A 16,355-nucleotide genomic window follows, 5' to 3' on the forward strand; every position below is an offset into this window, starting at 1 on the left:
TTTGAAAAGTAATGGTGAGCATTTAGGTATAAAATTTGATTTGGTTATCATTGCTTAGATGCACGATGGACCATGTTTTTACATTTTTGTCAAAATGTATCGCTCTCTGGAGTAGAATTTCCCAAATTAGTAGGTCTTTCCTCTCAAAATTTAATGCAGAGGTGGAGCTTTTAGGTTATTGTTCAATAATTGCAATAAAGCGGCTGCAGATGAGAGCAGAAACAAAAGTATTCATTTGGTATAATACGGATGATTAAAAAAGAAAATGCATTTTTTTCAACTATAGTCAAGAAAGTTTTTGTGGAGAATAGCTAACTGAAATCTATATGCAACCTGTAAACCCTAACCTAACCGTACAACCTGTAAATATTAAAACACCTCTTCAATTTGTACTATCATCAAGCATATTTAGTAGTCAGATTTTTTTAAGATCATTTTAGGTGTTTTGGGCTAACCTTATTGGACAGCATGAAAGTGAAGAGTTGAACAGGAAACAGGAGAGTGAGGGAGGTTTGACATGCAGATTCAATGACATTATAGCTGTAAACCATGTTCTGTAACGACTCCACCAATGTAAGATTTTTATACTGGAAGCGTTTTGGCTGTCATGCTAGTTATGCAGGACTAAGTTCCTTGTGTCTGCATCCATAAGGAATGAATGGAGAAGTTGTTGAAGTTCAAAGCAGCAGTTTCCATCCCTAAAGAGGAAACCAGAGCGTTCTGTTTGTCATTGATGTCATCGCCAGCAAACCACACTTCAAACTGGTAATAAGGCAGCAAGGCTTTTCACTGCAAAACACAGAGGGCCTTATTTGTTCAAGCCACACACCCCCGTGTGTGCGTCCATGCTTCTACCAACACTGTGCACTAATGGTTCCCACATCAGACTCTCTCAGCGGCCTCTGTCACATATGACTGCCATGCGTTGCCATCTCCATCTCCATCCACCTCACCTCACCTCCAACAGGCTCGCTCAATTAGTCCGTAGAATGGAGAGAGCAGAACAGGCTTCTGAAGGGGCCTCCCAGTGGGGGATGTGAACTGCCTGGCTGAGAAAGCAGAGCTGTATTTACTGAAAAGCACATTTTGGATGCACTGATAGTAATCTGACTTTAATTTAACTGGGAAAATGGGGATGTGAGTATATGCATGTGTGTGTGTGAGCATGTGTGTTCAAAGCTCGAGGTTTGTGGGAGCCCTGCACGGAGTAATTGAGACCGTATTTCAAACAGCCCAGACCAGATCTTGACTCAATCATGTCTGGCCCCATGGATGGGGTAGACCAGGGCCTACATCATTGTTTGACAATGTGTATGCTGCAGATTGATTTTTGGGTTCCAGTGAGAGGGGGCAAACGGATGTGAGATTGTACATCATGAGGAAGGAAGCACAGAAGAGCGTAGCATTTGGACCATGTGCTGCGCTCCACATCAACATTTTTCTTCTCCTTTCTCCTTTCATTTCCAATTTATGCAATCAAATGCCATCTATAATGTGTTCTGTTTGAATAAAGAGAATAAGATTTGAAATATTCAACTACTTGATTACAAATCTGAAAAAAAATCCTTGTTAAGCAGCAAAAACAATTACCAGACTGTACGATCAGTCCATAAATCTCCAGAAATGGTTCAGTTAACCACAATATTTGAGAACCATACTCCTGTGAAGATGCTGGATACTGAAAGCAAGGAATTACATGAGTGAAGTGGGGGGGGGGGGGGGGGGGGTCTGCTAAAAGTGGGACTGCAGTCTGCCTCCTTCATCTCCTACAGAAAAGTAACAACTAATCCGCCTTGGCACAATTAAACTACTAGTAACTTTTTTATGATTATTTAGTGTTAATAGGAAACAGCTGCTCACTTTCTGTGTCCTGATCACGCTCCATGTGTGACTGTTTGGAGAAAACGTGAGTACCTTCTTAGGATGATTAAACAGATGCATAGATACATCAAAAACATATTGCAAAAAATACAGATTTTTTTTTCTAACACTAACATATGTCCCTAGTCTGTCTACAAACCCCCCTATTACGAGAAAAGTCCATCCTCTCTGTCTTCTGCCTGCTCCACTTTTCAGAAAATGTGTGCTCAAACAGGCTGTTTGGAGATTTTCCCTTCATGACATCACAAAGGGCAGTAACCCCTCCCCCAAGTGAGTGACACTCCCTCTGCTATAGGTGTTTGTTCTGCTGTCTGAGTCTGCCTTCTCATATCCCTTCTGACCTGGTAAAGCCTTGGGATTCCCCAGGAGGAGCTGGAAAATGTTGCTTCTGGGCGACTTGCTTAGCCTGCTCAGACCGAGACCTGGACCCGGATAAGTGGGAGCTAATGGATGTATGGACATTGTGATTTACTTATGTAAATGTTCTCTCCTTATGAATTGTTTGATCACTTTGTAACTGAGTGTTTTAAAAGTGCTTTATAAATAAAGTTTGACTTACTTTTCTTTTGAAGTGTACATTTCGTTTTATTGACCATACCATAAACAAACATTTCACCCCTCCATGTGGTCGACTTTACCAGAACTGTCTGTTTCTCTTCCTCCTCATTGTCAGAGCTGTTGGTACCTTTAATGTGTTTCAGACATTTTTTATTGTGTCTCGTTCTGTTTACCATGATCACGTTTATTTCCTCCTATTGTGACATCAATGAGAAAATGTTTGTTTGATAAATGGCAAAAGGACTTGAGCTTGTTTAACACTTTGAGTAGTCTTCAGACTACTCAAAGTGCTTTTTACACCAGAGGTCACATTCGCCCATTCCCACACATTCACACACTGATGGTGGAGGCTGCTGTGTAAAAAGTCCATCAGTTTTTACTAATCCATTCAGCTGACGCAACAGCGAGAGCAATTTTGGGTTCGGTATCTTGCCCAAAGACACTTTGACATGTGACTCCAGGAGCTGGGGATCAAACCCTCGACCTTCCAATTGAGAGAGGACTGACTCTACCAGTGAGCCACAGCCGACCCAGTAATAAGAAAACCTCATTACTTTCATAATCTCAATGACAGTTACAGGTTTTTTTTTTACCAGGTGAAGTTAAACCACAGCCAAAGAAAATACTCTGTCCTACAGATCACTTTAATATTTCTTGTCTTTACTTGGTGACCGCACTTATTCCTCCTCTGACCTGCACCTGCACCAATGAGCTCGCACTTATTGTCTGAGATGTAGTCAGGTGTAGTCTAGAAGCTGATCGTCCAATAAGCTGCTGTTAGAAATGTAATTCCTAAAATAGCGTGCGTAACAAACCACAGCGCACATTTATTTAATAAGATTGTTAACATAACAAAGGTTTTTATCTAATGTGAGATGTTTCTATAAAACAGATCAATAAAAGAGAACTTCACTAACACATGTCAACAAGATATTTCTACAGAGACTTTTACCGCAGAACAAGAAAACATCCACAATGTGATTGGTTTCATGTCTCAATGTACGTCAATGTTTCAACATTAAAAAATGAAGTTTTTAATTATTTTTGTCATGAACAGTTAGAATCACATACTTGTCCTGCGCAGATGTCGATCCAAATACATTAAAGACATCTTTATTACAACAAATTAAAAAATGGTTAAGTCTTTGTTTAATTAGAGTATGCACATTATCTCTCTCTCTCGCTCGCCCTCTTTCCCTCTCGCTCTCTCATTTTTAGTTGCATCTGTTTTTGTTTTTGTTTATTTCTCATGCCATCCCCACAACAGAGCTCTGTGGAGTTTTTAAATGAAGTGAAGCACTAAACAGCCGAGTGTCTGATGTAAGCACAAAATTAACAGTGTGCAAGAGTGAAAATATGTCTTCATCTTCTATAACTCTCTACGCTGTTGATGCTTTTGTGAGATCTCCCACATATTCAATTAGTTAGAACTAAAAAGCAAAAGTCACGTTTTTGTTTTGATGTTTCCAGATTTAGTGCAATTCCAAAGTAATTGAAAGGTCATTGTTCTGCTGCTCTACAACACTCACCTCATGTATTTCCTTTGTGGTGTCAAACACATGATCAAAATCGACACACAGCATTGTTTGACTTTGACTTTCATCTTTAGAGAATTGGGATCATCCAACACGATCTGGGAAATAAAATGTGCGTGGGTGGATTGTTTTATACTTCCACTTTTGCTGCGATACAACCTGTAGGCCTTGGAGTTTTTTGTTCTCTTCCTCTCTCTGATCTCTGCTCCGTTGTGACAGAATGGTTGACCTCAGCCAGACCTGATAAAACCCCACATACAATCATTCACATGAAGAGCATGCCATTCACAACAGGACGATCTCAAGAGTCTTATAAAGCCTCCATTAAATCCAGGCATTGTATCAGATTTCAGCTGCTGGGTTAGACATTGCAATTCTCATTGCACTGCAGGAATGCACCACAGATGCAAGTTCTCAGTGAGATAATGTATACAATATGAAACCACGAGAAACAAAGTTTGTATGCTATCATGGTTACGGGTTTTACAGGACGTTGATACAAAGAAAAACCAATAACCTACCAAGTTTAACAAAGATAAGATGGATGAATGCATGACCTAAAGTTTTCATAATGTCAAGCAACATATGAAAACACTTTCCCTGCAGCGTGACGTCAGATTATAATAGGAGAAAATACCATAACATCCTGAGTGTGCTGTACCCTTATTCTCCTTACTCAAGGCGCGGGTAGCTGAACAGAAGGGGGTGCACATCAAACACGGTGGCCTGGGGCATATTAGATCCAATTCCACTTTGTTGCAGAGGCCTGCTTTTATTATCTGACATTTAGTATACAGTAAAGTTAGACATAGCCCTCGCAGAGGGGGCCCCTCAATTGGAGTACTGAACCCATCGGCGGACGAAGAAAGGAAAGGGGCGACTTCAGACAGCGAGAGAGAGAGAGAGCCTGAGAGCATCTGACTTCTATTGCCGAGCTCAGCTTGTGTGTTCCACTTAGCCAGTGGTATTTTGAGGAGATGCACAGCGCCATTAACAGAGCGCCACACTCAAACACTCATGATGTCATTGGGGTTGTGTCATCACACGCTGCACATGATGCTGGCTCGTGCTGGGTTGGTTCCCATGCTTGTTCATGCAAATGTAACATTGGAGGCGATTCATAGCTGTCGGTCACATGACTGGCCCGGAGAGCTGGAGGGCAATGAGAGCTTGGGAAAGCGGCGGCCACCATTGAACACCGTGGAGCTGCAGCACAGGAGTGTTCATTTTTCCATGAACACTCCATTTTTACATGTTTACATCACTTGACCACCGCAGGAAAAGGGAGATACCAAGAGATACTGCAAGTTTTATTCCCAGAAGTTTACTTCAATTGATGTTCTGGTGAGGAACTATTTTTAGGGGAGAATCCTTCCCCTTACACAACAGCCAGGATGAACGCCTTCAAAAGTAAAGACAGCTTTATGCTGCCGTTTGGGAAGTGAAGGGCAAGTAATTCATCAAATCATTAGGGAGTTCTAATTAGCTAACATTAGCTAGTTAACGTTACCTAACGTTGGTATCAGGATCGCTGTCAGCTGTCGCTTTCAGTCAGTGTTCTTGCACAGTTATATTAGTGGAAAGGCAGTTTTACTATCCTCAAATTATTCAAAGTTGCGATTAGGAGAAGTCCGTTCTTTTGTTCCTTCACAGGGACAGCGGAGCGTCGAACAGCGCTAATCAACAGCTCCCTCCTCTTTGGGATTTCTATATCAGATTAAATTCTGTCGAAGGACAACCCTGGCTTGTCTCCTCGTCAGTCAGTGCATACAATTCATTGACAACTGTAGTTCATTTTAAAATAACAAATAAAGCTGGTTAAAATGCATGGCAGTGGCAATGGAGACCAGTAACTTCTCCGTGGCGTGCAGCAGGGGGAACCCCTTTCTTGTCACTGTAAGTGTGTGATGTCACGTGAAAACTAGAATAACACTAAAGGCTTGTTTTGACAAGCTGACAATAAAGTTGTGTAAAGAAGGGGAGAGACCGAGAGGGGGGAAATTCAGAGAGAATATGTCAACTGTCAAATTCATCACTTGTTACAACTATCCAGCAGCATCTGTGCGACGCCGTGTCAGAGCTCCGAGGACATTCAAAAACAGAGAGAGGACAAAATGTTCCTGAAGCTCCTGATAAACCATCAACTCTTTAGTGAGAACAGTTCTGATGCTCATGCCTAGTTTTAGTTCTGATTCAAGTAACCAAAGTTGTTGTTTTTTTTTTTTTTTTTAAATCAGCTGGTCATTACTAGTTTCCTGTGTAAAGTGGGTGTTAACTTCAGCTCGACCGTACTACACAGCATTCATCATGCTGACAACGGCCTTTTTTGGAAACATCTGAGCACTTGGAATGAATTCTTCACTTAAGATAAGGAGAACAGGTAATCCAGTCCAAATAGTCCATCTGCTGTTCCCACAGCCAACAACGGAGGCTAATAACATGCTGCATCCAATCAGATTGTACCAGAGTCAGCCCAGATAAAGGCAAAGCAATAAAATGAAACAATCTGCCGCTTTGACACTACAAGGAAGAGAGCTTGCTATTTGGCTGCTGGGCCGGGGGCAGGAATGTGCTCTTTGAACCAGCTTTATTTAACAGCGGAGCAGCATGCGCACAGCACGCCTTGAGTCTCCGAGCTGGCCCGGGGACCATTTTCTCCTGGCGTGGGCACGTCAGACGCGGGGCCACCGGGTCAGGGAGCTGGCATCCTCACCCCTGGCACAAGTTGTTCCCCTCGGGGGCGTAGGGGGCTGACACCGGGCTCATGGGGAGCACCAGACAGACAGGGGCCTACCAAACAGCTTGTGACCATAACCAACAGTGGCAGAGAACAATGAATGCAATTATTTACAAGAATACAGTCCAAGTCTCTTTTAGTCTGTCCCTATTACGCCTGTTTACTCCCACTCTTCTTTTGCGGGGCAGCATGGAGGGGCTGTGACCCCGTCGGTACAGTCGTCAGCAGGACGTTTTCAGAGTGCCCAGGGCTACCAGGCTATTCACGCTCTACCGCCATCAGGCCTGATCAGGGTCCAGCTGCAGCCTCTCTCCTACCACCTGCATGTTTGGATAGGAGGTCACGGGGGAATCATCACTCCGAGTAAAGCACATCTTTTCAAGCTATGGGCGAGAGAGGAACAAATGTTTTTAAAACTTCAAATAAAGAGGGCTTTCTTCAGGTAGAGTGTTGAGATAATGCAGAAGAGATCAACCAAGGATCCCGACAATAATTCAGCGTTGAATCATTGATTTCATGCACCATATAGAAGGAATTTCTCCTCCTTCTGGGTTTAACTGCTGCACACAAGTTTTAAACCTACAGGTTTCTCTCACCACATGGCTGTGAGTGTTTGTAAAGAGCTGAGACCTGATTGGCTCAAAGTCTACACAAGTGAGTTTTTTTAAAAATTCTATGAATCGGAAAAAATACTGTTTATATTAAACTACTTTTCATAGGATGTTTTTGAATCGCTTTTTCTTTAACTTTAAACACTAATCACAGATTAGCCCAAGCAAGACATTGTTTCAAGTAGAAGCAGACGTAGTCAAGGTCCCACTGCTTTAGAACATCTGCTACGATCAGCTGAAGAAGACATCCTGCCGCCTCATCAATATCCCATTATGTCAGATATGTACAGTAAGATATTCCTCTCCTGATTCACGACTCTGTATTCTTTGCACTTTTATCTCTAAAATTCACTCTCAAGACATCACAACTCATCTCCACCCAAACATGTTTCACATCTTAACGTTTACCACTTAGGTTCAGGGCACCATCTTGGAACACTGTCAAACCCTGCGATGACCCTGATGAAGGTCCACAAGCCGAAACGCGTCCGTCTAATTTGTTAATAAAGTTGATCTTCGTACTACAAGTGTTGCTGGAGCATTTTGACCTCTTCAAGCCTTTCACTCTCCATGCACCTACTGTATGTAGTTGGTGAAGTTGTGGCAGAAAATCCTCTGCTTCTTCAAAACTTTCAAACCCACCACACGTTTTCCCTGCATGATTTCACTGCATTATTAAAAAAATGCTGTAATTTGTCTTACTTTTTGAAGTGGAGGTACAACAAAAACGTGATAAACAGATATGGGTACCAGTGATTTAAGATAAGTAACTTTAGTTTGTTCTTGTGTCCACCTCTTAGCCGCACAGTTAGCCTTAAACATGCCTTGTTGATTTGTTTTTAGAATTATGTTGCTCGTATCAGGACGAGTACAGAACTACATAATGTAAATATACAAATATTATGTTTAACGTCCTCAGAGTAAGAGTACTATTTTGGATTTTTGGATTTTCCCACTTGAACTGATACATACAGAGGAAAATGCATCTGAAAATCTTCTTAATTTATTTGTAAAATACCTGTATACAAACAGTGATTTGTGTTATCTGTCAGATACAAGAGGACGTACACATCTCCTGACCTGATGTCTTTATCGTGTCTGAATGGAACAAGATGGCTGCCACGTTCCCTCCACACTGAACCAACTCCAGCTGAGCAAACACCACACACTCAATGTGGAAGACAAAAAGAACACCTAAGATACTTTAATAAGTGTACATTCTGGCTGTACGTGCAAACACTAAAGCACACACATAGAAACATAGAGGCAGCTATTTGCACACATACAGTAAATACAGTGAGTCCTGTTTTTTTCTTTCCCCCTGTGGCTCTTGGCTGTGGCCCCTTTAGGAGCCTCCAGATGAAGAGAGCGTGGAGTGTGGCAGAGGGTCCTTCCATAAACAATAAACAACAGTTATCTTGTGTGCGGCCGTCTGTGTCAAGAGGCACACCAAGCCAAGCCCAGCATCTGAGAGGCGTCTGCTCCTCTTTCCGCCTTTGCTCTTGTCTCTTTCAATGGCTTCTAAAAGTGTGGATGTGTGTGTCTACGCCCAAGAGTGTGTGTCTGTGTTCACAGCGCTGCACCGCACAGCACAGGCCTCCTCTGTATTGTATTCTGAAGCTGGCTTGAAGTAAAAAGGCAGAATTAGGAGAGGTGGGGGCAGGAGAAAGGGGGCTGCCAGCACACTGCAGAACTGTAGGGAGCTCCCCCAGATCCCAGCTGCCCAGGACTGGCTGAGAGCTTCAGGCGAGTGCCAGGCTTCCTCGGCCCTCATGGAGGTGGGCCAGAGCGAGTGGGAGGAGTGGGAGGTACAAGTCAGAATAAAATGCCAAAAATAATGTCTGGGCCTTTATAAAGAGGGTCTTTGGAAAACACACAATGCTGACATACACGAGAAAATCTCAATCAGGTAGGCGGGACACATCAGTGGCATTTTCTCATCTTCATACAGAGAACAAAACTGCTTTTTCAAGTAAAAATGGTTACATAAGGGCTTCATATTTTATGAAACACTGGGTCCAAAGAACTTCCTGAGTAGCTCAAGGAAAAGGTCTTCCAGTATTGGTGGCCTGAATGCTTCTCACTCCCCATAAAGGCTGGCAACACAGTCGAAAGAAAGTTTATCTGGAACTGTTTAATGCATTATTTGTCTAACAATCAAGGAAGCGAGTTTATTCTGCTGATAATTATAGCTTTTGTTGTGTCGATGGCCAAGATAAGCCTCAGTTCCGAACCATTAACTAGTTGTGCTTTTTCTGGCAAACTCCAGCTCTGAGTTTGTAATGCAGAACGCATTGTAGACCTGGCAGCGAGCTAGGAGATCCAAACGTCAGGATGCAAGACTCCTTACACTGCACAATGTCTATCAGTCCATCAATCAATCAGTCAAGTCTTTGTGTAGAATGTTTTTTGTATTATCCTTTATTATTCATAGATTAAACACAAGTTATTTATCACCACAGCAGTTCCCACCCTCCTATCTCTTGATCTGCGCACATCAAATAACACAACTCCATGAAAAATGGAGGCCATTAACTTAACAATATTTAAACCATATGTAAAGCCAAAGTCTGATCCTGCTCCCAGCCCACACTGAGGGGAGTAATCCCGACAGCCGTCCAAAGCTGAATGTGTGCTCTGAGAGTGAGAGCTGTACATTAAGCATCATAACTACAGCTCGGGCAGGAGTGTTTGGAAATCCCCGTGCCGGTCTAGACACTTTTGCCCTCTGAACTGACCCCAGGAACCGGCTGTGGGGCTAATCACGGAGCTTGGCAGACAGCGGCATTTTTCCGTAAAGGTCCTAAGAGAAGGCGCTTCCTCCACAGAGGCAGGTAATCACAACAAGAGCACATCCCGCACGGCGGCACGCCTGCTTTAGTCAACTCCACGAGGAGTTGGGAAACTATTTATGTGCTTCTGGCAGAAAGAAATGACCCCTGTGTCATCCTGCATGACGGCCTGACTGTCTGGGTGGTGTTTGTCATAGTGCACCTCCATGCTGTGGCTAGTGACATCGACAAAAACATGAGAGAAGCCCAATTATATCTAGAGGATGTTTACTCACCCTCACTATTTAAAGTGTAAAGGCCACTTAAATATCGTAAGGGGTAATTTAGGAATGGAACAGCGTGGCCAGAATTGACATTTTAGATCTTCTGAAAATACGTTTTGGGGATTTTTTAAAAGTCTTTGGTGATATCTATTCTCTTAATAACTTTTGTTTCCTGCTCTACACATGTACAGCATCACCTCCAGCCACCAGGGTCTCCAGGTGTGCTTCCCGTGTCACAGTGCTGATGTCAGCTCCCTGCGTTTTCCACAGCTGAACCTCTTCCTCTGGACACCTGGACTTTCATTTGTCACATCCGGAGAGGACCATTTGGATGCATTTACATCATTTACACTACTGACATGCTGCAGCTTTCTGACATCTTAGTTAATGCTGTGACAGTTACATGGACCACAGACACTCCTGTTAGACATCATCGTTCATTACAACCAGGAATAATGAAAGATATTCCGGGTCCTCTGTTGTTATATTTACGTTTGTTAAAATCGGGGATGGCTGATCAGGACCTAAGACCAGAATTTCTTGGATGATAAAGATGAGGAAATTATTCTTCAAATAAGCTATAAGGAACTTAGAGCAGCAACCAAACCTCACAGTTACAAGAAAAACACCCAATATCTCCAAATGAGCTTTTTTCACAGACCTGTATAGCCTCATGTTCCATTCATTTATGTAGAGCAATGAGTGACAGGTGTCATGGCACGACTGTATTCATTCATTCAGCACATAGGCCACCGACTTTTAACCAATGACGCAACTGAAGTGTTACAGACTGTACAGATGCTAAAAACAAAACTAACTTGGCGTCTCTTAAAGGCAGAATGTGCAACATTTTACACATAAATATAGCAGAAATCAAGTCTCTGAGTCATGACTGTCTACAATGAGTGAGAAGAGCCACTGGCTGTGATGTTGTCGAGCTGTGTTTACATCATGTTTACATGGACGGGACGGCATTGTGTATAAAGCTGTTTTAGTCAAGGACTAGAGAAAAGAAGAATAACATACGCACTGCTTATTTGGATATCACGGTCATTCCGTGTCAATTTATGTGAAGCTATGAGTTAACCAAAGTTTGCTAACATTAGCCTAACAGAACAATGCAGGATACAGAGAATTGCATCTCGAGCCAAGAACAATTTTGTCCACGGCTTGCGCTTAATGGTGCCTAATTATAATGCGTTGTAATTGATAACTCCTTCATGTGAACGTGAGTGAAGAGGAGTTGGAGGTGTGTCGCTGGAGGAGAGCGGAGGATTCAGAATAGCGGAGGTGTTGGCAAACAGCAGTTTGTTTTGGTTTCATGCTGGTGCTCAAGAGCGATATCTACTGGATCAAAAAGTTGCACATTCTTCCTTTAACTGAAGAAATTATTTTAAGTTACAATCACAGTGATTGTGATGCTAATTCTGTTATAATTATGTGTTAGCATCAAGCTAATGAACTAAGATGTACATCCCAGTGCGTCTATGAGAGATTGAGCCCCCCCCCTCCCCCTTGGAGAATAAACATCCGTCACTGATTAAAATCCATTGACATCACACTAAATCTAACTAAGACTTTTTGTAGAAAGAGGTGAATCTGCACCACACTGCAGGATTGCCTGTCACTTTATTCAGCGTAATTATTTCCTTTTGTTTGGAATCAATAAATGAAGATGTCAGCAAAGCATCACAGAAGTTGTTTATTTCACAATGAGGAGCTCAAACACTGGTTGATTTTAGAGCCACTGCCAACATGTTCCCACAGGCTGAACAGGAGGTCCCAATTTGTGTGGCCACCAAGTACTTTGGTAACATAAATGTGGAGAGTTTGGTGACAGATCTCATGCCAGACCACTTTTCCCTCTTCTCCACAACTCTGAGTGATAAATGAACTTAAGCCCCGACTATGCAAAAATTTCCTCCCAAGTTGGCCCCAGAAACAAAAAAATAAACAAACAGTCAAACAGACAAACAGACAAACAGACAAACAGACAGACAGAGCTCAGGTGGCTCAGTTGGGTCAGATTGCAGATTCAGTCAGGTGCTTAATGCAAATACACACACGCACACAATTATAGTTTTGAAGGTGCTGTATGTACACAGTTCTTCCTTTTAGAAGATCTGTTGCAGGACCAAGTGGCCAGTCTACAATCACTAGGCCAGTGGTTCTCAAATGGTGGGTCGGGACCCAAAAACTGGGTTGCAGCGCAGCTTTCTGTGGGTCGCGAATGTGTTTCTGGAAAATAAAATTGTGTCAAAAAGTCTTTGAAGCCCTTTTTAAACATGTTTGTTTTTTTCCATTTCCTTGTTCTGTCGCATGTTCTCTACCGTCTGAGGTCAGAAATCTGGGTCATGAAGGAGTTGGCGGTGGGTCCTGAGGCTCGACCAGTTGAGAACCACTGCACTAGGACATTTAATCAACGCCATTCAAATGAAAAGATAGACATTTAACTTACATTTTAAGTTTGGACACATGACATCGGCTGAGGTCCTTTCAGTCGTATTGATGATGTCATGAAGGTCCGCCTGACCAAACCATGACGTCCCAGCCAGGCCACAGCTGACTGGCTCTCTGGTGCTGCGTATTTCTGCTTTGCATTCCTCTCATCTTTTGAAGCGCTGTCTGAGTAGAGTTTGAATTCATTAGTCTGTTAAAAAAGAAAAGAAAGGTATTTTAGAATAAAGAAAACGTATCATTCATATCATTTTGTATTATCTGTGCTTAGGACATGCTTGCAACAACTGATTGCCTCTGGTTACACGGTCCTGATTCCTCATAGCCCAGTGGACCCTGATGCCCACAGAGATCCAGTCTCGTCAGCCAGACCCACCAGTCCTCCTAGCCCACCCTGGCATTGGCACTGGCACAGCCAGGCGGACAATTATTATCTACCTCACTGCCCTTGCTAGCAAGCTGACGGGATGGGCAGCATTTTTCTGGCCGGAGTGTACAGTATCTGTCTGCCTGTGGAGGGTCAATGAGTGCATTCTGACCCCCCCCCTTCCCCATTAACATAGAGAAAATCAGAATTATCTAGAATATGTGAAAACCTGCAAATCTGCTTAGTCTAAAAACGTTTCTTTTCCCATTTTTTCGTTGAGATCTAAAAAAAAAAGCAAAACTTTATAAACAGAACCAACTCATCACATGTATTCGTTGTTTTCACACACATATACAAAACTACACAAATTTCACACAAATTTGATAACGAGCTGCATGTGTGAACGCAAACAGCTGATTTATTCACCCTAGCTTTCTCCTGCCAGCCCTTGAGTACATTTGCTCTGAATGTTGGGATGATCTGATGTAAGAACCAAGCAGGTAATATTCAGGGAAAGCCACCACAAGGAAGAGGGCGGGGTAGATGATTTTTATCATGCGATCATCTACTTTCATCTGATTATCATGCACACAGCAAAGAGCATTCTTTTTTTTCTGCTTGCAAGTGTGTTCTTTGCTACTCATTCACTGAATACGTTTAATAAACTTAATCAAAACATGCTTCCTGTTTCCTTACAGGAAAGACCTCCTGCTGTCAGGTGAATATGTGAACAGCCAACTCAGGAAGACTCCACTAGCAGTCGTGAAATTTTCTAGAGATTTTCAGGAGTGAATGTGTGAAATAACGCTATAGACAGACATCTACACACTGTGGCAAAGTGTGCAGGAAACCCCACTCTAACTGACAGGGGCTGTGGTGAGTCATCCCAGGATCTTCTGACAATGTGGTCTCCTCTGAATCCCCCTCCTCCGCTCTGCACACCGTAGTTCACCCACCACCATCACAATCTCCAACATTTTTTTATCACGAACAACACAAGTTTTTAACCATTCACTGGTTACGGATGACTGACCTGCACGGATTATGTTGCACCCTCTTTAAAATCACCTACAGCTGCTTTCATTTTGACAAGCGCTGGCAACGCCACCATATACTCCTATGACTCAACCAGAAGTGACAAACCTATCTGGGTCTGGCAGACGCAAAGCTCTTCCTTTAAAATGACTCAACTCTGACTTTATACAAGAACCATCATCTAAAAGCCGGCAAACCTTTTTGCAGACCTTTGTGACTCAGAACGCGGTGCTGAGGATAGGGCAGGAGCAGGCGGTGTAGGCAACGCTTTCGAGAGAACAATAAAGAGCCGATAATGACAGATAGGGCCTGTGACACAGATGGGTCAGGACTGTTTTAGATAGACGGTCTAAAATTGCAGAGTGGAAGAGCTCTCTCTTGAAGGAACATTACTGGAAGTGAAGGATCAAAGAGGAAGACTTATGGACTTACATTATAGCCTACAGATGGTGCAAAGCGGTGTTTTGGTGTGGTGATGCAGACGGCTGTGTACAATAATTTATACGTTCTGTCATAAGTGGAAATGTTTTTTTTTTAATCTATTTCTGAAGGAGGTTTGTTGTTGTATATCAAACTATTAATAGCGCTAACAATGCGACCAATACTCTTGACTTCAACAAAAAGGAATGATGAAACATTTTTCAGATAAAAATAAACGTATCATCTGCATGTATAGCATCTTAATGTATCTAACCTTTTTGAGGCGGGTTACAAGTTGTCTTCTTAAAGATATAAGAACTGTGGTGAGGCACGGGTGGCCTTGCCCTGACCCCCATTCATCTTTATGAGATACAGCAGGGTAATTTGTGTAGGGATGTTCAAAGGTATTGCAACCCACAAACATGAAACACATATGAACACACAGAGGTCAAGAAACAGGCCACACAGCGTACACTAGCGCTAAGCGAATTCTGAAAAGTGCAGTGCCTTCTCATGTATATTCATTCAAATTTCGATCAAACAATTGTACTTTAAATTATCATCACTATCATAAAATGATACTGCCTGCCCTAGCTTACACACCCATCCATCTTTGAATCCCTCCACCTTTTAGGTTAATTCTAGTTACAGAAACATGGTGAAAGTAAGAGGCGGACAGAGAGATGACAGAGTGTTCATATGCCACACCATTTGACATGATCCACCCCTGATACTGACAGGAATTATTACCCTGAGTTCTGTTTGGTCCTCTTGATCAGCTGACGAGCTGCTGCAGTTAAGAAGTGTATTTTTAAGTATAGTGGGAACAACTGTTGCTCATTCTGTCTGTTCATTGGTCCAGCTCAGGGTAGGAAACCGTATACGATTTTCAATGGGGAACTGCAGGACAAACATGTGAAAAAATAGGAAGTAAATGTATCATGTCTCAAATACTTTTTAAATATATACACAATTCATTGTACTGTTACAGCAGTATGTCAACCAGAAAACATGCAGAGAATACAACTGCACTAACGCTGTGTGGGTTTGTAAATGTCTCAAATTCATGAAGATATAACACCCTTGATAACCCTTCCTGTCTCCATCTACAATCTTTCAGAGCCTAAACTTCAAAGCTTGGAACAGTGCCGCTCTCTCAAAGTCCAAATGATCACTTGTCTCAAGTTTGGACGGGATCCTAGAAGTTTTTGACATCGATGTCAAGGAGACAGGCAGGCTCATTCAGACAAACTCGCTCCTTCCTGGCATGGCTCTCTTGTTCTCACAAGATCCAATACATTCATAACCAAACTGTGGTCAACAGCACTAGAAGAGGATCAGGGAAGTAAACAGCCTGGTATTCACATGCAGCGCAACAAAAGGTTTTCAACTCCGATTGATCAATTGATATATTCATTTAGATCATTAATTTTGACTGGTAACAGAACAAACAAACAAATGTTTTTTTCCACTGTAAGCAGTTGAAGGCATGCAGGCTCCAGTCTTGAGGGCCATATGATAAGGGTTGTAGGAAGGAGAGTTTTCTTCCCCATCTGTCCTCCTCACTTTCATGTACACACCAAGTCTTCTTCTTGTTTCTCTTTGTCCCTGGGGCTTATATACGCCCCATTATCTGTCACTCTCATTGCTTCGACTCTGCCTCTCACTGGCCCCTGGCACCATCTTGAATATTCATAAC

Source organism: Labrus mixtus, chromosome 4 (genome assembly GCF_963584025.1).
Source record: "Labrus mixtus chromosome 4, fLabMix1.1, whole genome shotgun sequence".
In the NCBI taxonomy this organism is placed as follows: domain Eukaryota; kingdom Metazoa; phylum Chordata; class Actinopteri; order Labriformes; family Labridae; genus Labrus; species Labrus mixtus.